The sequence below is a fragment of the Chelonia mydas genome, chromosome 3 (assembly GCF_015237465.2).
Source record: "Chelonia mydas isolate rCheMyd1 chromosome 3, rCheMyd1.pri.v2, whole genome shotgun sequence".
Taxonomy (NCBI): Eukaryota; Metazoa; Chordata; order Testudines; family Cheloniidae; genus Chelonia; species Chelonia mydas.
In genome coordinates, this window is record NC_057851.1 from 177,750,237 (window position 1) to 177,773,188 (window position 22,952).

Sequence of the window (22,952 nt, forward strand, 5' to 3'; positions counted from 1 at the left end):
GAAAGGAAGACAAATGGGGATGCTAGTGGGAAAGAAACAGAGATGAGGAGATACTGGGGAAGGAAAGATAGGAGACAACATGGGAGGAAATAAATGAGCTACTTTGTTGACTGGCAGCAGGGCAAAAATGTATTTGCCTGGGGCCATCCCTGACAGCAATAGCCACAGACACCTGGACAACTAATGGATGAGGAAAAACTCCTGTTCCTCATAACTGGAGGAAAACATACTGAACTGATCAGCTCTTGCTTACACAGGTGTAACAGAGCAGCTCCACTAAAGTCATTGAAGTTACACTGGTTTTGCATGAGTATAAGTGAGTGATGAATCAAGCCCAATAGAATTTAAAGATAAAATTGACCTAAGAAAGCTGATTTTATTATTTGTGCTAGCCCAAGCCAAGCCCTTTAAGAGGGAAAGTCTCTAATGGACAAATGGTCTTTGTGTCAATATGTGAAAAACAGGTTGATCATATTACAAAAATTTCATTTAATACTGATGCAGACAAGACACTTTTAGAAAGAAAAGCCTGCAAAAAATAAAACCTTCCTGAAGTCTTTAGAGAATACAGTTTTTGAGCCGAAGAAAAAATATTTATTTTCTAGGTCTCCTAAAGATACTTGACAATAACATTTTTCAGTTTGCTGGATGAAACACATGATCCTCAAACTCTGTGTTTCTGACTTTGGATTTATTAACTGTTCCCTAGATAGTGAAAGTCATGCAAAACATTCATTGGCACAGTAAAAGAAAAAATTCCATTGCTGTTTCTCAGTATCAGTAAAAACCAGAGACAACCCGTGCCAGCTGATAAGGTGGGTGGGTGGCGTTGGGAGTGGAGTAAGGGCAGCCAGCTTCAGCAGTGTTACTGAGCATGCTCAGTCCATGTGATGCATGCTCCCCCCCACCCCGCTGTGCGTCCGCTCTGGTAAAAACACAGATAACAGGAGAGTCACAGACTGCACCAAGCCATGTCAAATTGTGCCCAATGTATCAAGCTGTTCAAATATGCACAAGTAAAATCAACATGTCTGCTGGTAACAAAGTTGTGTCCTTTTACAAGGTACTGTTTGCAATAAACAGTAAAACATAAACATTTAGATGCCCCTTGTCCAGCCTCAACAGAATCAGATTGCCATCCGAACTCAAGCAGGAATTGTTCCTCAGGGAACAAGAACTACATATACTTTTGCTGTCTAACAACAATGTTTTGTCTTTTGCTCTTTGCACAACATACATATGTGAAGGGACAACATGGCAAGATGAGGTCCAAATATCCATGTACACTAATTATATAGAACATGCAAAGCCTAGTTATGTGTATACACAGCTGCTTTCACTGGGTTCTGGTGGATTCTGAAACATAGAAGACAATTAGCCCTACAGAGGACTCACAAACTGTTTAAAGGGATACTACCTAAATCCTATACACTACAAGCTCTTTAAATGAAAGCAAAAATAAATGAGGAGTCGGCCCACATAAGCCTCACTCATTAGTGGAGGAGATGGGTGCTATTAGTGATGTCTGCAGCATGCACTTCAGAATGAAAGGGCTGGAGCCTGAAGAAGAGGACAAACAGGTGAGGAGGCAAATGCTGAAAGGAAAATGTTAATGGATCAGGGTAAAACAATGAGAGCCTATCCCTGTTATTTCATAAACTCCAAGGTCTTGAGTTAGTGTGATGTTATCCATTGCATTCGTTTGCAACATCAAACTGTGATAATAGTGAAACTGTTATACCATTTTCAGTTCATTTCAGAGGACACTAATGATTTTACACCAGTTGTTTACAACTTGTGGTCTGCAGACCCTGCTGATCTGCACGCTTTGTCTAAAGGGTCTGTGAATGGTTGTCGTTACCATAGAACAGTGGGTCTCAACCTTTCCAGACTACTGTACCCCTTTCAGGAGTCTGAGTTATCTTGCGTACCCCAAGTTTCATCTCACTTAACAACTACGTGCTTACAAAATCAGACATAAAAATACAGAAGTGTCACAGCACACTGTTACTGTAAAATTGCTTACTTTCTCATTTTGTCTGTATGAAATTTTCGCTAGGATTTTTATGTAGCCTGTTGTGAAACTAGGCAAATATCTAGATGAGTTGATGTACCCCCTGGAAGACCTCTGCGTACCCCCAAGGGTATGCGTACCCCTGGTTAAGAACCGCTACCATAGAACAGTGGTTTTTTAATCTGTTGTCCACGGACCACAGGGATCCACAGACTATGTCTAGGATTGCCAAAGGGGTCTGCAAATGAAAAAAGGTTGAAAACCACTGTTTTACACCATAAACTATTATCAGAGGTGAAAGTAAGCCGGTCTGGTCCGGTACGGCATACCGGTAAGAGCCGGTACACAGCTGACCATACCGGCAGGGCCGCTGATGAGGGGGACCCAAAAGGGGCAGCTTCCCTAGGGCCCAGCAATTTAAAAGGTCCCGAGGCGCCTGGCTGCCACCACTGCTACCACTACCATGGGGCTCCAGCGGTGATTTAAAGGGACTGGGGCTCCTGGCGACCACCGCTACCGCACCAGCAGCCGGAGCCCTGGGCCCTTTAAATTGCCGACAGAGCCCCGGGGTAGCGGTAACAGCAGCCAGGAGCCCCGGGCCCTTTAAATCGCTGCTGGATCCCTGGGGTAGCAGCAGCAGCCAGGAGTCCTGGGCCCTTTAAATCACAGCCGGAGCCCCAGGATAGTGCTAGCGGTGGCCAGGAGCCCCAGGCCCTTTAAATCATTGCGAGAGACCTGGCGGTGCGGACTAGGCAGCACTGAAGGGCTGGAACCCCTTCCACCCGAGGCCCCGCCCTTTCTGGTTGAGCCGTTCCCCCCACCTTGCTCAGGACCCCAGCCGCCCTGCATACCAGTAAGTCCCTTAAGTTAGTTTCACCCCTATTATGTAATTCATGGTTTTTCCTTGAGAGTTTCTGAACTGTATTATGGGGCAGTACCATAGTTGCACCATAGTTAAGATAGCATTGCAGTTACTGAAGCTATTCCTCACCCCTGCACCATGCACATTTATGGTGTCGTTAAACAACTAGCAATAATCCATCTCAACAGTCTAGCCTAAAAACGATAGAGAAGCACCAAACAACTTAGGTCTGTCTGTCTGGAGAAAGGCATGGTTGCTAGTATGTTATTTTAATTACTTGAGATTCCGTTTAAGTTACATACTTAACACTAAGCAGATGGGCCATTGTTATTTAAGCCTGCCAGCCAGAAGATAAATAGATATCCTGAATTTCTTAACGAAAACAGCTGAGACAGAGGAGTGATTGTTTGCTGCAATACTTGCCGTATTTGAAGATATTGTTTCCCAGCACACCAGTAAGGTTACATGCACAGATAAAAAACTGTATTTTTTCTATGTTTATTAATATCTAACATTATCATACAAGGCCAACAGCACTTGATTGTATGGCTGGTCATGTGAAGATTTTGTACCAGAATAAATAAAATGACAGTGTCTTTGTCGCTTCTTTATATTACGAACAGTAATCCACCAGGGTCTCTTTTTAAAAAATGTTTTGTGTCATAAAAAGGTGTTCTCAGGGCAGAATAAATAGGATATATTAGGTAATATTAATTTAAAATATGTAACTCCCATGCCTGATCCCTGAAATATGAGTGGTTGAATTAACAGCCTAGCTTGTTACCTAGAAACTGGGTTAATGTTATTCAGATCCACCAAGCCAAATGCTGGATTTAACCCATTCCATCATTTTGTAAAGACAGGCAGAAGTGATGAGAGTCTGTTACTACATGCAATAACCTCACCAGCTGCCATTCTTCCAGACTCTCCCCTGTGTACATCCATGTTTTTGTATACAAGCCCTACTACTTCTAAGACTATGGGTATGGTCTTCCTTAGCAGTTCTGACTAACCTAATTTTCCCTTGCTGGTAAAACACAAGTTTGATTAAACTATAGTTATGCAAACCATTGTTGCTACCACTACTATATAATTGCAGCAGATCTTATACAAAGTATAATACCTGGTGTGAAGGGTTCAGTCACAGAGACCCCCTTGGGGCTGTCACCTGATACGCTGAGTCTACCTCTGAGCCTGTTTTCTCTGCCAGTTTGGGCCTCCAGAACCCTGCCTTCTTGAGCCAGACATGCAAGCCTGCTGCAACACAGACCCAGGGTCTTAACCATGGCTCCAAAGCTACAGACTTAACTGAAAATGGTTACTGAATATTCAGTAACCTGGGAGGTAATGTGTCTGATCCTTTGGGATTGGTAGAACCTTTTCTTTTATATGATGAAATATAATTTTCAGAAATCTTCGTTATATTTGACTTGGGTACCTGGATGGAGGCCTGAGGCTGGGTTGCTTTAAGGCAGGGGTCTCAAAAATGCGGGCCGTGGGGTTATTTTCTGTGGCCCGCCAGCTCCCTGTGGCACCCCCGCCCGCCCAGCATTTACCTAGAGCGGCTCCGGCCCGGCGTGCACCGGCATTCGGCCAATGGGAGCTTCGGGGTAGGTATCTGGAGGAGCGGCCAGGGCAACACACAGACCCCTGTGCCCCCCCCCACCCCCAAGGTCCCGGCTGCTTCCCGGAGCGGCGCAAGGGCGGGCAGGCAGACAGGGAAAGGGTGGGAAGAGGTGGGGCAGGGGCGGGGCCTCACGGAAGGGGTGGAGTGGGGGGGGGGGCCAGGGCAGTGGTGGGGGGGTGGTCAGTGGTGCTGCCCTCGGGCCAATGTACTAGTCCTCATGTGGCCCTTGTGGTCATTTGAGTTTGAGACCCCTGTGTGTTGGGAACTGTGTTGTTAGTGTATGGGTAAACAGTGAGGTAATAAAGAAGCTATTTTATGCTGGCTTGGTAAATTTAAGTATTGAATTATCCACCAGCTTTGGGGTTTGTCTGCCCCAGTCTTTGCAGTTCACCCTTACTGAGTGACCTCAGCTGGCCCCCACTGGGACTCCAGTCACAGTGGCGTAGTTGGCAGGATACACATTACCACAGCTTAACTGGGTTTTTGGGTTAGAACCACATACTTATCAAAAATTAATTTGGATTTTGGATAGTTTAAGGGTTAAAAATCAGTCACAGTGAGTGACCCATGATCAAGATCCTAATAGAAAATGCCTGGAAGAACTGCGCTCACAGAGGGGGTTGTCTTTTAAGAACAAGCCCCAGAGCAGGAACTGAAAAATCCGTTAATGGCCAGTGCTAAGGAAGCAGACTCAGTGAAAATGTTTGCAGTAAGAAACCAGCAGCAGTTTGAACATGGACAAAAAATGCCATATCTTCGATTGCAGGGAAATAAAAAAAAAGCTAATATGGAAAGAGAATGCCTGTGTTTTGATCATGAACAAAAAATGGCATATATTTGATTGCAGGAACTAGAAGCGAAGGCAGAAGTGGACCGACCGAAGCTCCAACTCAAAAGAATAAAGGAACAACAGAAACTGTATCATCCTGAAAAGCCAGCTCCTCTCAACAGCAAATATGGGACAGAATCTATCCAGTTTGTAACAACGTTGGTATGTTGTTTGACTCTAAGCAGTTATCTGTGTGTAACCAAATATACCCCAACACTGCCACCTTTTATGTAAATGTTTTTACTGTGAGCTCAGGTAAAGGTAACCCCATAACTTGTGCAGAGAATGTAAAAGTCAACGGTAAAAGCAGTTTAGGGCAAATTACAGCTTCTAACATCACTCTTGTTAGAGCGGATCTTATCAAAGAGGAAGGTTACTTACCAGATAAGAATGTGAATATTGTAATCCTCTATGAGTTTACTGTAAGCGTGCCTTTAGCCAGAATCCATCTTGAATGGAATGGTGTTAAACATGAAGTTATAGCTGGTGTAAGAAGTTATTTCCCCACTTATTGAGTAACGGGCCTACTCTGTCCTTGGGTCTTCCTCTTGCTTCTAATGCATTTGTCAAATGTTTTCTTGTTTCCTTTTATGTCCCTAGCTAGTTTGATCTTGTTTTGTGCCCTGGCTTTTCTAATTTTGTCCCTACATACTTGTGTTATTTGTTTATATTTATCCTTTATAATTTGACTGAGTTTCCACTTTTTGTAGGACATTTTTGCTTTTTAGATCATTGAAGATCTCCTGGTTAAGCTAGGGTGGTCTCCTGCCATACTTCCTATCTTTCCTACGCAGTGGAATAGTTTGCTCTTATGCCCTTAAGAATGTCTCTTTGAAAAACTGCCAACTGTCTTCAATTGTTTTTCCCCTTAGACTTGCTTCCCATGGGATTTTACCTACCAACTCCCTGAGTTTGCTAAAGTCTGCCTTCTTGAAATCCATTGTCTTTATTGTGCTGTTCTCCCTCCTACCATTCCTTCGAATCATGAACTCTACCATTTCATGATCACTTTCATCCAAGTTGCCTTCCACTTCCACTCTCAATCAGTTCTTCCCTATTTGTCAAAATAAAATCTAGAACAGCCTCCCCGCTAGTAGCTTTATCCACTTTCTGAAATAAAAAATTGTCTCCAATCCATTCCAAGAACTTGTTGGATAATCTGTGCCCTGCTGTGTTATTTTCCCAACAGATGTCTGAGTAGTTGAAGTCTCCCATCACCACCAAGTCCTGTGCTTTGGATGATTTTGTTAGTTGTTTAAAAAAAGCCTCATCCACCTCTTCTTCCTGGTTTGGTGGTCTGTAGTAGACCCCTACCATGACATCACACTTGTTTTTTACCCCTTTTATCCTTACCCAGAGACTTTCAACAAGTCTGTCTCTTATTTCTATGTCAACTTCAGTCGAAGTGTATACATTTTTAATATATAAGGCAATACCTCCTCCCTTTTTTCCCTGCCTGTCCTTTCTGAGCAAGCTATATCCTTCTGTCAGGGTTCCCTCCCCACTCTGAACTCTAGGGTACAGACGTGGGGACCCACATGAAAGACCCCCTAAGCTTATTTCTACCAGCTTAGGTTAAAGACTCCCCAGGCACAAATTCTCCCTTGTACTTTGGGTTTAAGTAACACTGCCACCACCAGGTGATTTAACAAAGAACCAGGGGAAAGGACCATTTGGAGTTCCTCTTCCCCCAGCAATCCCCCCAAGCCCTTACACCCCCTTTCCTGGGGAGGCTTGAGAATAATATCCTAACCAATTGGTTACAAAATGATCAAAGACCCAAACCCCTGAGTCTTGGAACAATGGAAAAATCAGTCAGGTTCTTAAAAGAAGGATTTTATTTAAAGGAAAGGTAAAAGAATCACCTCTGTAAAATCAGGATGGTAAATACTTTACAGGGTATTCATATTCAAAACACAGAGGATTACCCTCTGGGCAAAACCATAAAGTTACTGAAAACAGGAATAAACCTCCCTCTTAGCACAGGGAAAATTCACAAGCAAAACAAAAGATAAACTAATCTGCCTTGCCTGGCTTACTTATACTGGTTGCAATATTGGATACTTGGATTAGGATGGGTTGGAGAAGATGGATTTCTGTCTGGCTCCTCTCAGTCCCAAGAGAGAACGGCCACAGAAAAAAAGAACCCAAAACAAAATCTCTTTCCCCTACCAGATTTGAAAGTATCTTTTGTCCCCATTGGTTCCTTTGGTCAGGTGCCAATCAGGTTACTTGAGCTTCTTAACCCCTTACAGGTAAGGAGGAATTTAGGCTACCCCTATGGTTTTAACACCTTCTATACCAATATTCCAGTCATGCATATTATCCCACCAAGTCTCCGTGATGCCAACTGTGTCATAGCTCTGTTTATTTACTAGCATTTCAAGGTCTTCCTGCTTATTCCCCATACTTCTCACATTAGTATACAGACATCTAAGATACTGATTTATTTCCGCCCCCCAGTTCTGTCTTGTCTCTCCCTTATTTCTACTATAACAGTCCACGCTCCCTCCAGATTCTGACCCAGAAGTAACCAGCTGCCAGTGTCCTCCCTGTACCAGAGCCTTATCCTCCTCCCCCGGTGGCATGACAGCAGTCCTCTCTAGCTGGATAGCATTCTCAGACTGGGAAATCTCCTTATGAATACTGTCAATGAATTCCTCGTGTGCACAGATGTTCCTCAACCTAGCCACCTCCTCCTGTAGCTCTCCCACCTATATCCTGAGAGATTCCACCAGCAGGCACCTCTCACACTGGATGGTCCCCTCAGCCTGGCTTTCTGTGAGTGGGAAATACAGGCTACAGTCTCTGCAAATCCACACCAGGATCTGGGCAGAGGCATCCATGGTTAGGTTGTCTGTCTGGATATACTTACAGGTGGAGGAGACAGGAGTAGTGTTGGCACTGGCGATCTGGAATATGGGAGGTAATGTGTCTGATCCTTTGGGATTGGTAGAACCTTTTCTTTATATGATGAAATATGATTTTCAGAAATCTTCATCATATTTGATTTGGATACCTGGATGGAGGCCTGAGGCTGGGTTGCTTTAAGGGAACTGTGTTGTTATTTTTTGGGCAACCAGTGAGGTAATAAAGAAGCTGCTTTATGCTGGCTTGGTAAATTTAAGTATTGAATTATCCACCAGCTTTGGGGTTTCTCTGCCCCATTCTTTGCAGTTCACCCTAATTGAGTGACCTTGGCTGGCCCCCATTAGGACCCCAGTCACACCCTCAATGCCAATTGGCAAGAAGTTCATTGTTCTATAACAGTAGCTCCTGAGAGGCCTGACAAACTTACTACACCCAACACATTGCTTTCATAGTATTTATCCAAAGAGGGTCAAGTGAGGTATCTAATAAAATCTTATATCATACTAATCTTCATAAACATTGTGAGATGTACGTCTGGATGTGGGCGGTGAGTGAAGCTTCCGCTTGGGGAGGCAGTATCTCCCTAGCCTGCCTCTTCTGCCTGTGGCCCCACCCATACTCCACCCCGGTCTGATTCTGGCCCCGTCCCCTGCTCTATCCAGGGCTCATCCGCTCCCCACTGTCTCCCTCCTCTCTTCCCTCCCCCTCCTGCTCACTCCTCCTCCCTGATCAGCACGTGCACATTCCCTTCCAGCCAAATCCCTGAACCTAAGCAAATGATATTTGAAAAGAACCCTCCACTTTTCTGCAATTTCTGTCTAAAGAAAATAAAGCATGTTTTCCACGGAGTGCCTGATGGTGTTTGTGAAGACTGGACATGCAGAAGGTACCTAATTAAAAGCACTAAACTTGGGAATAAAAAATGTCAGTCACAGGTTTTTTGATATACCCTGACATGCAGGCATGCTGCAAAATGGCCTTTTCAAGTGCCCCGACCCCCTCTCATTGATCCTGAGGAACATATAATGGCAAGCAGCAGTTAAAGCTAATTGAAAAATCTCTGTCCTTTCTCCACACAATAAAAAAAGGTGTCAGGCCTCACCCTCAGCTGGCATTTGCACCCTGACAGGAAGAAAATGGCTGGAATCAGGCTGCAAAAGCTGCCACCTCATTTTCACTTCTTCACACAAACAAGCTTGAGCGCTTCCTATGTTTATTGTTTCAACAGCAGTAAGCACCTCAGGCAATGAATAAGTACTGCCAAGAGGAGTGGCTGCTGCAGCTAGAGATGAATCCTGGCAGTAAAATAAAGGGTGGCTGCTACTTTAACAACAATAATTCCTGCTCAACTCACAGAACCAAGAAGGCAAAAAGTCCCACTGAGGCAGCATGGTGGTGCCAGCTTTATGTACCTGACCAGCAGACCCTATATCCCCAGGGGCAAAGGAACCAAAACCCCAATCCCGTTCTCATGAGAAACTGGCCACCAGGCAAATGTAATCTCCCATCCACTGAAAAGAGTTGAGTCTTATCCTACCAATGAATCATAGAATCATAGAAGATTAGGTTTGGAAGAGATCTCAGGAGGTCATCTAGTCCAACTGCCTGCTCAGAGCAGGACCAACCCCAACTAAATCATCCTAGCCAGGACTTTGTCAATCCGGGCCTTAAAAACCTCTAAGGATGGAGATTCCACCACTTCCCGAAGTAACCCATTCCAGTGCTTCACCACTCTCCTAATGAAATAGTTTTTCCTAATATCCAACCTAGACCTCCCGCACTGCAACTTGACACCATTGCTCTTTGTTCGGTCATCTGCCACCACTGACAACAGCCGAGCTCCATCCTCTTTGGAATCCCCCTTCACATAGTTGAAAGCAGCTATCAAATCCCCCCTCACTCTTCTCTTCTGCAGACTATATAAGCCCAGTTCCCTCAGCCTCTCCTCATAAGTCATGTGCCCAAGCCCCCTAATAATTTTTGTTGTCCTCTGCCATGAAAATAAGCTGCCCGGCAGGTCATGGGAATGATACTACCGGATTACTAGTCGGCATCGTTTATGGTTGGAACTACGACAGTATCTGATAGTCTTCGAACCTCTGACTTTCGTTCTTGATTAATGAAAACATTCTTGGCAAATGCTTTTAAGTAGGTCCGCAATGCCTCCTCTCCTCCCTGCCACCACGTCCCTCCTCCCTCTGCCCCCCCCCATCCTTCCCTCCATACTCCTCTCCCCCCAGGCTCCCGCCGCTCAAGCTCTTTGTGAAGGGTTCATGTTTAGTCCATCCACCTGGAAACAGTCAGGGCACACCCTGACCGTTGTGTAGGAGCAACACATTGCTCCGTCCAAGGACGAGGACCAGATATGAACCCTGGGAAGTTAATTAAAGGACAGTAATCGTGGGAAGCTTCCTTGGCCTGGCCTCAAGGCCTGAGAATTAGGATTGTAGTAGATAGAGGCTGGTAAATAAGAATATTAATCAAAGTCATGTATTCCTTTGTTGTGTCTTTTTGCGGTGGAAGTAGGTAATGCGCAGGGGGGAGAAATATAATAAAAGGGAAGGTGGAAAGCTGACAGGCAGCAGCCCATTTCAGCTGACCAGCTTGCTTGCTTGAATAAATCTGTGTTCTGTCTCATCATTGAACCGCCACATCTTTGTCCCCCCCCCGGCTCCAGCCGAGTGCTCCCCCTGCCCATCGCAGAATTTGAACAAGATAAAAAACCTATTTGTCCCCAGCCCATTGCTTACCTGTGGGAACGCTCTGAAGGGCTCTGGCCCAGGTGGAGGGGGATCCATTCCTCCCGGCCATTTATTGCTCAGCCTCAGCCGCCCAGTCCCGCTTAGCTGGCACTGGCCCTGAGGACAGGACAGCATAGGGTGCCTGCTGCCACAAGTGATCCAGCTCTCCCTGCAGCACACTGACTGACTACACACATAGTATAAGGCTGGCTGGCCTACCTGTGTCTTTGTTTAGCCCTCCCACCTCCTACTTTGAAAAGTGATGATGGGGGCGGGCCCAGTGGGGCCCTGTTTCCCCCCTTCTGGCAAGTTGCTACAGCATCACACAGTGGGAGGAGGAGTTGTCCGATAAATTGAAATTCTCCTGTGATCCAGGAGGAGTGCCTACTTCATGAATGAAGCATAAAGGTTTTGGAATAGTAAAAACTACTTGGCAAAATTGCACTTCTAAGCACTTTCTATCTGATGACCTCAAAGTACCTAACCAAAAACAATGAATTTACACAACTCCTGTGAGGCAGGCAAGTATTATTATTATCCATGTTTTTCGGCTGGAGAAACTGAGGCGCGGGCTAATTAAGTCCCCTATCCGCTGTCTTTTTAAATCAATGGAAAGACTCCCCTGGAGATCAAGCCTTAAATGGTCCAATGTCACACTGGAAGTCTGTGACAGGGGGGCCGTTAATAAAACCCCAGATCTTCACTTTTCTAGCAGTGGGGAGCACAGACCACTGGCTGCATTGAGGTGGGAGATCTCCCTGAAGCCTCCACCTCCTCCAGTACAGGGACTCGGCAGTGAGATTGCACCTGACCCTGACACAGCACAAGGCCTGGGCCTGCCACAGAAACACCCTGGGGCCCTGCCCCTCTGTGCCAGCCACAGTAGGTGTGGCTGAGCAGGCTCAGCCCAGCAGGATCCAAGTGTGGAGAGGCTTAGTGTGGGGGGGATCCAGGTGTGGGATGAGAGGTTTCTGTGTGGGGAAATCTGGGTGCGGGCAGCTCAGTGGGAGATCTGGATGCACAGCCGCATGTTGGGGGGTTCTGGGTGCAGGGGCAATGGGACTCTGCAAGGGATCCAGGTGGTGGTGGTTGGGCTCAGCAGGGGGGTCTGGGTGTGGGGAGATGGGGCTTGGCAGGGGGGTATCTAGGTGCTGGGGGAGTGGGGCTTGATGGGGTGGGGGTCCAGGTGCAGCTTGTTGGGGCTCAGTGGGGTGAGGGTGTGGGTGGGGGGGTAGGGCTTGTCAGGGTGAGGGTTCGATGGGCCTGCTTAACAGAGAAGTCCCAGCTGCTGCCGAGAGGACACTGCAAGCTGGGCTCCCGCTTCTCCCCGCAATTCCCCTATCCCCTTTTCTTCTCCATCCCCCTCCCCTCACTCCCACATTCCCCAGCCCCTGCCCTATTCCACCTCCCTCCCTTCCCCCACTGCCTCTTCCCCCCACCCCCGTTCCCCTTCCCTTATTTCACCACCCTCTTACCCAGCCCCACCGTGGGCACTCGCTGTTCTACAGGAAATAGGAAGGCTTCCAGCACACAGAACGGGAGCCCCACTGGTACTAGGACCCAGGAGGCTGCGTTCAGCTGCAGAGTCAGTGGAGCCCGAGAGGCAGCCTCCAAGCTAGGCAGTTCAAAGCGTTTGCAGAAAAGAGGGAGGAGAATGGCGCGCACCCCCGTGTGCCCTGCCTCGCCTCGCCTCTGTCTGGAGGGGGGCAATCCTCCCCCCGCGCAAAAAAAACTGCACACATGGTCGTCGCCGCCCCCGCGCGGCTTCCCTGCGTGGCTGGGAGAACCTAGCTGACTGGACTGTGAGCTTGTCTATGTTCCATGCAGGTTCAGGGGTGGCTGAGGAGGCGATCTGCTACTCAGCCTTCTCACCCGCCCCAGAACCTGCATGAACCATAACACATAAAAACATCTGGAAGGTGGGGGGGGACATGTGGGGCCACCACGTCCCAGTGTTCGGCGGCGGGGCTGCGGCACCTGCGTGGGAAGGCGCCGCATGTGTCTGGGTGATATTTAAGGAGATGTGTCTGTATACTGGACAGCATGCTGTATGCTCTGAATCAAAGCAGGGTTGACAAGCAGGTTTTTTTGACCACACAAAGGCTGTATATTCACCTGTCTGCCTTGATTCACATGGAAAATAAGCATTCTTAGCAAACACAGTGGAAGCCTGTCCTGAGGATGTGAAGGCAACATGGAGCCAGCACACCAGGGAATAAATCGAGGGGAGAGGGTCACTCTGGCCCTGGGACAAAACAATGGACTTTGGGGTTATAGGAAGAAGGCAAAAGGACACTTTTTAATTCTTCTCTTCTACTTAGCGTATACACAACGTGCCTCAGGTGGCACGTGGCCAGGATCCATAGCTGAATTTGGTCAACTGGTTGAATTATTAGCTTCCCCAGCCCCCGCTGGGTACTGATGGGGACCGGGGAGTGTGACGTGATGAATGCTGATCCTCCACTGAGAAAGCAAAAAGGACAGTACCTTTTGCATTCAGGAAAGGGGGATTCCAGCCATGTCCGTTGGAGATGCTGGGAGATTGTTTTAGGTGTGATAAACTACTTCAGACAAGTTTCAGAGTAGCAGCCCTGTTAGTCTGTAGGCGCAAAAAGAAAAGGAGTAAAAATAAATAAATAAATTTGTTAGTCTCTAAGGTGCCAAAAGTACTCCTTTTCTTTTTACTTCGGACAAGGCTTTTAGCCTGTTAAAGTTCTGTTTGGACTCTAGGAAACATGTTCAAATTTTTTTATATATATAACCATTTCCATTTCCATCATATCTTTATTATCTGTCTCTTAAATCGTAGCTTTTGATAATAATAAACTTATGATTGTTTTCACTCTATATCTCAGGACTGTGATGTTATATTGGAGCTGATTCTCAGTTGAGCCAAACAAGCTGGTGTGAGCACTGTTCTTTTGGGAACAGCTTACTAGGTATCTTCTGTGAATGTCTAGTGCAGCCTTTCTCAGACTGCCGATCCTGATCCAAAAGGGGGTCACAAGGCTATTGTAGGAGATAAAAAATATTGTGATAACCTTTAGATCCTTTGCATTTCATTGCAGTGCTTAAACAGTTAACCCTTAACATGGGGATACCATATGTACATGACCTTGTTTTTGGTCCAAAGGGTGGCATGGTATAGTATTGCCACCCTTACTTCTGAACTGCTGCTGGTGGCCAGAGTCTGGTGGCTGCTGTACCTTCCCCCCCCCCCCCTTTTTCCTTCCCCTCGCAGTGTCCTCTATTTGGTAACTTAAAATATGGTAACCCTATATCTACAGTAATTTGCTATCCCTTTTTTGGGGTGGGGGGATCAAGCTTGAAATATTTTCAAAGGGGCTGGACACTGCAGGGCTGTTAACCTACAAGGCAAAGTGGGGCTGGCAGAAACCTGAGGAAACTGTCTGGGTAGGTAATAGGTTGGTGTTGTCAGGGAACTGACACACACAGTTAAGCACAAGCAAATTTTCCTCTTGAGGGAGGCAGGGGAGAACAAGATGACTCACAGTCCTGGGCACCCAGAGAAAGCATCACAGCCAGACTTGATTTTAAGTGGAGCCAGAGATTAACTTTTTCCTAAATTCTACATAGCAGAAAATTTTCCTACCCTACAAGATGAAAGAAAATGACATGGATCTACAGTGTTCTTAGCACAGCTTTCGAACACTCTGCAGTCCATCAAGGTTTCATGCAAACATCTCTAAATTAAAATATATTTTTTTTTAGATAGAACTGTTCTAAGTATCATAAAACAGAGCTTTTAAACTGTTGTTCATGAACCACTTGTGGTCCTCAGAGAACCAGTTGGTCATTTGATAATGGCTTTCCTCATATTTAGAAGTCTAAAAATGGCATTAAATACTTCCATAATGTTACTATTCCATGTCAGAAACTGCTGTAGTTGCCACAGGGATGTAAGTGAATGAGGAGGAAATCCACGTGATCACGAAGGTGGTATTATGTGGTCCAGGAGAGTCTTGCTATTAAGATATGGTCCGCCCTATTAAAAAAAAAGTTTGACATCCCATCAAAAGAATGAATAGAGGTCAGCTGGGTCTGCTCCTGTTCCTAGTGAAGGAAATGGTGAAACTCCCACTGATTTCTATGGGAGCTGGATCACATCTTTTTTTAGCTAGTGGCAGAAAAATATCAGAAATTCATTAACAACGTCTGTCTTTTTAACAAGTGGGATAAACACAAGATTGGGGTAGTGTCAAATCCATTATAAATGCTGAAGAAATCAACTTCAATGGACAGGTCATGTCTGAAAATGGCCTGTTCAGAACATGTGTTTGTTTGCACAGGAACAAGAGAACCAAAAAAGTGCCAGTGCCAACATGGCTAAACAATAAAGTAAAAGAAGCAGTAAGAAACAAAAAGGCATCCTTTAAAAAGTGGAAGTTAAATCCTAGCGAGGAAAATAGAAAGGAGCATAAACTCTGGCAAATGAAGTGTAAAAATTTAATTAGGAAGGCCAAAAAAGAATTTGAAGAACAGCTAGCCAAAGACTCAGAAAGTAATAGCAAAAAATGTTTTAAGTACATCAGAAGCAAGAAGCCTGCTAAACAACCAGTGGGGCCACTGGATGATCGAGATGCTAAAGGAGCATTCAAGGACGATAAGGCCATTGTGGAGAAACTAAATGAACTCTTTGCATTGGTTTTCATGGCTGAGGATGAGAGGGAGATTCTCAAACCTGAGCCATTCTTTTTAGGTATCAAATCTGAGGAACTGTCCCAGATTGAGGTGTCATTAGAGGAGGTTTTGGAACAAATTGATAAACTAAACAGTAATAGTCACCAGGACCAGATGGTATTCACCCAAGAGTTCTGAAGAAACTCAAATGTGAAATTGCAGAACTATTAACTGTGGTTTGTAGCCTGACATTTAAATCAGTTTCTGTACCAAATGACAGGAGGATAGCTAATGTGACGTCAATTTTTAAAAAGGGCTCCAAGGTGATCCTGGAAATTACAGGCCGGTAAGCCTGACTTCAGTATCAGGAAAACTGGTAACAAAAGAATTTTGGTAAATTCTGTTAAGAACAAGATCCTCAGACACATAGATGAGCATAATTTGTTGGGGAAGAGTCAACATGGTTTTTCTAAAGGGAAATCATGCCTCACCAATCTACTAGAATTCTTTGAGGGGGTCAACAAGCATGTGGACAAGGGGGATCCAGTGAATATAGTGTACTTAGATTTTCAGAAAGCCTTTGACAAGGTCCCTCACAAAAGGCTCTTAAGCAAAGTAAGCTGTCATGGAATAAGGGGGACAGTCCTCTCATGGAACAGGAACTGGCTAAAAGATAGGAAACAAAGGGTAGGAATAAATGGTCAGGTTTTAGAAAGGAGAGAGGTAAATTGTTGTGTCCCCCAGGGGCCTGTACTAGGATCAGTCTTATTCAACATATTCATAAATGATCTGGAAAAAGGGGTAAACAGTCAGGTTGCAAAATTTGCAGATGATACAAAACTACTCAAGATAGTTAAGTCCCAAGCAAACTGCAAAGAGCTACAAAAGGATCTCACAAAATGGGGTGACTGGGCAACAAAATGGCAGATGAAATTCAATATTGATAAATGCAAAGTAATGCACATTGGAAGACATAATCCCTACTATACATATAAAATGATGGGGTCTAAATTAGCTGTTAGCACTCAAGAAAGAGATCTTGGAGTCATTGTGGATAGTTCTCTGAAAACATCTACTCAATGCACAGCAGCAGTCAAAAAAGCAAACAGAATGTTTGGAATCATTATGAAGGGCATAGATAATAAGACAGAAAATATTACATTGCCTCTATATAAATTCATGGTACGCCCACATCTTGAATAGTGCATCCAGATGTGGTCACCCCATCTCAAAAAAGATATATTTGAATTGGAAAAGGTGCAGAAAAGGGCAACAAAAATTATTAGGGGTATGAAACGGCTTCCATATGAGGAGAGATTAATAAGACTAGGACTTTCAGCTTGGAAAAAGAGATGACTAAGGGGGGATATGAAAGAGGTCTATAAAATCATGACTAGTGTGGAGAGAGTAAATAAGGAAGTGTTATTTACTCCGCCTCATAACACAAGAACTAGGGGTCACCAAATGAAATTAATAGGCAGCAGTTTTAAAACAAACAAAAGGATTTTTTTTTCAAACAATGCAAAGTCAACCTGTGGAATTCCTTGCCAGAGGGTGTTGTGAAGGCCAAGATTATAACAGGGTTCAAAAAAGAACTAGATAAATTCACGAAGGATAGGTCCATCAATGGCTATTAGCCAAGATGGGCAGGGTTGATGTCCCTAGCCTCTGTTTGCTAGAGGCTGGGAATGTTTTTGGAGAGTGTTGGGGACAACTTCCTGGTACAAGTGCTGGAGGAACCAACTAGGGGCCATGCTTCTCTTGACCTGCTGGTCACAAACAGGGAAGAATTGGTAGGGGAAGTAGAAGTGGGTGGCAACCTGGGCAGCAGTGACCATGAGATAGTTGAGTTCAAGATCCTGACAAAAGGAAGAAAGGAGAGCAGCAGAATATGGACCCTGGACTTCAGAAAATCAGACTTTGACTCCCTCAGAAAGGAGAGAGGTAAATTGTTGTGTCCCCCAGGGGCCTGTACTGGGATCAGTCTTATTCAACATATTCATAAATGATCCTGATGGACAGGATCCCCTGGGAGGTGAATATGAGGGAAAAGGAGAACAGGGGAGCTGGCTGTATTTTAAAGAAGCCTCTAAAGAGAACCTGTACTGTTATTGAGAGCACAGGAACAAATGATCCTGATGTGCAGAAAGAATAGAAAATATGGCAGGCAACCAGCTTGGCTTCACAGAGAAATCTTCAGTGAGCTTAGACACAAAAAGAAAGCTTACAAGAAGTGGAAATTTGGACAGATGACTATGAAGGAGTATAAAAATATTGCTTGAGAATGCCGGGGTGTAATCAGCAAGGCTCAAAGCACAATTGGAGTCGCAGCTAGCAGGGGATGTGAAGGGTAGCAAGAAGGGTTTCTACAGGTATGTTAGCAGCAAGAAGAAGGGACCCTTACTGAATAGGGGAGGCAACCTAGTGACAGATGATGTGGAAAAAGCTGAAGTATTCAGTGCTTTTTTTGCCTCAGTCTTCACAGACAAGGTCAGCTCCCAGACTGCTACACTGGGCAGCACAGTAGGGAAGGAGGTGAGCAGCCCTCAGTGGTGAAAGAACCGCTAAGGACTATTTCGAAAAGCTGGACATGCACAAGTCCATGGGTGCGGATCTAATGCATCTGAAGGTGCTGAGGAAGTTGGCTGATGTGATTGCAGAGCTATTGGCCATTATCTTTGAAAACTCATGGTGATCGGGGGAGGTGCCGGACTATTGGAAAAAGGCAAATATAGTGCCCATCTTTAAAAAAAAAGGAAAAAAGAGAATCCAGAGAACTACAGACTGGTCAGCCTCACCTTAGTCCCTGGAAAAATCATGGAACAGGTCCTCAAGAAATCCATTTTGAAGCACTTGGAGGAGAGGAAAGTGATCAGGAACAGTCAACATGGATTCACAAAGTGCAAGTCATGCCTGACCAACCTGATTACCTTCCATGATGATAACTGGCTCTGTGGATATGAGGAAAGTGGTAGACGTAGTATATATTTACTTTAGCAAAGCTTTTGGTACAGTCTCCCACAGTATTCTTACCAGCAAGTTAAAAGAGCATGGATTGGATGAATGGACTATAAGGTGGATAGAAAGCTGGCTAGATCATCGGGCTCAGCAGGTAGTGATCAATGGCTCAATGTCAAGTTGGCAGCCGGTATCAAGTGGACTGCCCCAGTGGTCGGTCCTGGGGCCAGTTTTATTCAATATCTTCATTAATGATCTGGATGATGGGATGGATTGCACCCTCAGCAAGTTCGCGGTTGACACTAAGCTGGGGGGAGAGGTAGATATGCTGGAGGGCAGGGTCCAGAGTGACCTAGACAAATTGGAGGATTGGGCCAAAAGGAATCTGATGAGGTTCAACAAAGACAGGTGCATAGTCCTGCACTTAGGATGGACGAATCCCACACACTGCTACAGGCTGGGGACCGACTGGCTAAGCAACAGTTCAGCAGAAAAGGACCTGGGCATTACAAGATGTTGGATATGAGTCAACATTGAGCCGTTGTTGCCAAGAGGGCTAATGACAGATTGAGCTGCTTTAGTAGGAGCGTTGATAGCAGATGAAGTGATTATTCCCCTCTTTTCGGTACTGGTGAGGCCACATCTGGAGTATTGCATCCAGTTTTGGGGTCCCCACTATAGAAAGAATGTGGACAAATTGGAGAGAGTCCAGCGGAGGGCAATGAAAATGATTAGGGGCCTGGGGCACAAGACTTACGTGGAGAGGCTGAGGGAGCTGGGCTTATTTAGTCTGCAGAAAAGAAAAGTTGGTTGGATTTGATAGTAGCCTTCAACTACCTGAAGGGGGGTTCCAAAGAGGATAGAGCTCAGCTGTTCTCAGTGGTGGTAGATGACAGAACAAGAAGCAATGGAGGACAGGGGGACGGTGGTGGTGTCTAGGTTGGATATTAGGAAAAACTATTTCACTAGGAGGGTGGCGAAGCACTGGAATGAGTTACCTAGGGAGGTGCTGGAATCTCCATCCTTAGAGGTTTTTAAGGCCCAGCTTGACACAGCCCTGGCTGGGATGATTTAGTTGGGGTTGATCCTGCTTTGAGCAGGGGGTTGGACTAGTTGACCTCCTGAGGTCTCTACCAATCCTAATCTTCTATGATTCTAATGGGCAAAAGGGGACAGATCACTTTATAATAACCTGTTCTGTTCATTCCCTCCAGGGCACCTGACATTGGCCACTATCAGAAGACAGGATACTGGGCTAGATGGATCTTTGGTCTGACCCAGTATGGCTGTTCCTATGTTCTAACAAAAACAGAGGCCATCAGAAGCATTAGTTTAATGAAAAAAATAAGGGTAATTATTATTAACCATATTTTTGGCACCACTGAAAAACACTAGTGCCCCAATAGCACTTCTGCTTGCATTGGATGGATGATCACTAGAAGTTGATGTCCAATACTAAAATTGCTTGTTTTCATATTTTAATTTGTCTTCACATAGCTATTCGTGAATTTCAAATCTAAATGCCTCCACACATGAGAAGTTGACTAGCAACTTATTTTCCTTCTCCATTATCTAGCAGTGCAAACACACAGGAGGTAATTTTCAGTTCCATTAATAATATGAGAAGTTGCAAGTCTAGTATTGTCTGCAAATCCCTGAAACAAACCCTTTACTGATTTTGTTTAGACTTATAATTATACAATTTCCATTTTTTCTTTTCTTTTTTAAAAAACACTACACTACAAGTCAGATCTTAGGCTGATGTAAATCAGCATACCTCTATGAAATAAATGGAACTATGCCAACTTACAGTAGCAGAAGCCTGGGGCCCTGAGCCCCACCACCCAGGGCTGAAGCCGAAGCAACTTAGCTTCATGGGGCCCCCTATGGCGTGGAGACCCAGGCAATTGTCCTGCTTGCTACCCCTTAACACTGGCCTGGATTTCATATGCATAAAAACATTTGTTGTGGCACAGGTGGGCTGTGGAGTTTTTATAGCATGTTGAGGGGGCCTCTGAAAGGAAAAGGTTGAGAACCCCTGTCCTGGATCACTATCATGTGAACTCCTGGATCACTGTAACAGTCATGGAGTCACAGTTCCTTTACACCTTCCAGTCTATCTTGCCACCCAGACAAACTGGATTTAGTGATAAATGGTCACTTGCACCCCAAAAAAATCACACAATATTCATGTTGCTTCTGGTCCCAAGAGACCAATCAGTCACTTACGTACCCTTGGGGGAATTCTGTGCCAAAAAATTAAAAATTCTGTACACAATATTTTAAAATTCTGCATATTTTATTTGTCAAAATAACACTATATAAACAATCCAGTTTCCATGTTTTTGATAATTTATTTCAAAATACCTATCATCAAGTATGTCTAACAATACGGACAAATAAAGATTCAGGAATTATTTTTGACAAATAGATTTCTTATTAATATATATTAATATAGTATATTAATATAGAACCTGAGCAATTCATTTAAACTACAATACAGAAACATATTTCTGCACCCCTCAGAAGCAGTGTAAAGGCTTGGGAGAGTCAGGAGTAATGGAGGAGCTGAGAGAAAAGGACAGAGCCCAGGAATGAACCTGGAGGGTTGTTGAGTGTGGGTGGGAGAAATATGGAACAGTTTATTTGGGGGGGGATTGTTAGGGAGTTGAGGAGCCTCCCCCATGCAGACCATGGCTGATCCTGAGCCTCTCCCATTCAGTTAAGCACATCTGTCCCTGTTTCCATGTATGTCTGCACCCCCCCATCCCCATATAGCCATGGAACCCCCTCCCCCATCCCCATATGGTCCTGGAGCCTCCCTAACCCCCTATCCACATGTGGCCCTGGAGGCCCCTCCCGCCGTCATCCCCATGTGGCCCAGAGCACCCATTCCGATTCAGCCCCTGGCTCAATGTTGTCACCCCACTAGCTCCTGAGTCCACACCCATCCGTCCCCACACTAGCCCTTCTGACTCCAGTCTGTAACACCCCAGCAGCCCTGTGTGCCCCACTGTGCCTTCTAGTCTGGCTCCACTGCCAGGCTGCTGTAATGAACACAGCCAGCTGTTAGCTGTTGCTGCCAGTCAGCCAGCTGGTGGGTGAAAGGCAGAACTGCAGCACTTTGTGGGCAGAATGTATGTTCTGCAGATAAAAAAAAATCTGCAGCGGACGTGAATTCTGTGTGTGCACAGTGGTGCAGAATTCCCCCAGGAGTAACTTACCCAGATCACCAGTAACCTAGATCTTACACCAGATACAACACCTGTAGCCAATTCTGTAATAAACTATCTAAAGGTTTGGAGTGGGCAAATATACTGTGGGGGCTGCTGTGATCCAACTAGCCAATGCAATCACTTATGTTCTGCTAACAAGGGTAGTGATGCTGGGAAATGTGCAGGTCATAGTGGATGGCTTTGCTGCAATAGGGTTCCCTAACTGTGATGGGGCAATAGATGGAACACATATCCCTATCTTGGCACCAGACCACCTTGTCAACCAGTACATAAACCGCAAGGGGTAATTCTCAATATTGCTGCAAGCACTGGTGGATCACAAGGGATGTTTCACCAACATCAACGTGGGATGGCCAGGAAAGGTGCATGATGCTCACATCTTTAGGAACTCCGGACTGTTTGAGAAGCTGCAAGAAGGGAATTACTTCCCAGACCAGAAAATTACCTTGGGGGATGTTGAAATGCCAATAGTTATCCTTGGGGACACAGCCTATCCCTTGCTCCCATGGCTCATGAAGCTGTACACAGGCAGCCTGGGCAGTAGTAAGGAGCAGTTCAACTATAGGCTGAGCAAGTGCAGAATGTGCCTATGGACATTTAAAAGCTCACTGGCGCTGTTTGCTGACTAGGTTAGACCTCGGTGCAACCAATATTCCAATTGTTATTGCTGCTTGCTGTGTGCTCCATAATATCTGTGACAGTAAGTGGGAGACGTTTATGGCGGAGTGGGAGGTTCAGGCAAATCGCCTGGCGGCCGAGTTTGAGCAGCCAGACACCAGGGCGATTAGAAGAGCACAACTAGGCCCACTGCACATCAGAGAGGTTTTGAAAACCAGTTTCATGACTGGCCAGGCTACCGTGTGACAGCTGTGTGTGTTTCTCCTTGATGCAAACCCACCCCCTTTGTTGATTTTAATTCCCTGTAAGCCAACCACCATCCCCCCTTCAATCACAGCTGGCGAAGGAAATAAAGTCATTATTGTTTTGAAACCATGTATTCTTTCTTTATTAATTGAAAAAAAAGTGAGATAATTGACAAGGTAGCCCGGGTCAGGTAGGGGAGGAGGGAAGGACAAGGCCACATTTTTGATTTGTTGCCACACTACAAATCAAAACTGTTTGAATGAGAGCCTTCTCTTGCTTGGGCCATCCTCTGGAGTGGAGTGGCTGGGT

The 22,952-nt window shown here is 45.3% G+C and overlaps 1 protein-coding gene and 1 long non-coding RNA gene across 2 annotated transcripts in view; one reads left to right on the plus strand and one right to left on the minus strand.

Moving 5' to 3' along the window:
* FOXN2 (forkhead box N2) overlaps positions 1-12,710 on the minus strand; it is a 209,212-nt gene extending 196,502 nt beyond the window's left edge. The window contains exon 1 of the mRNA XM_037895932.2: positions 12,430-12,710. The gene's annotated coding sequence lies outside the window, so the exon portion shown is untranslated. The remainder of the gene's footprint in view (positions 1-12,429) is intronic.
* LOC122465226 lies at positions 1,974-21,125 on the plus strand. Its single transcript, XR_006289903.1, has 3 exons — positions 1,974-1,991; positions 4,859-4,865; positions 21,023-21,125. It is a non-coding gene; the product is annotated as an uncharacterized LOC122465226 (long non-coding RNA).
* Positions 21,126-22,952: the final 1,827 nt, after the last annotated feature.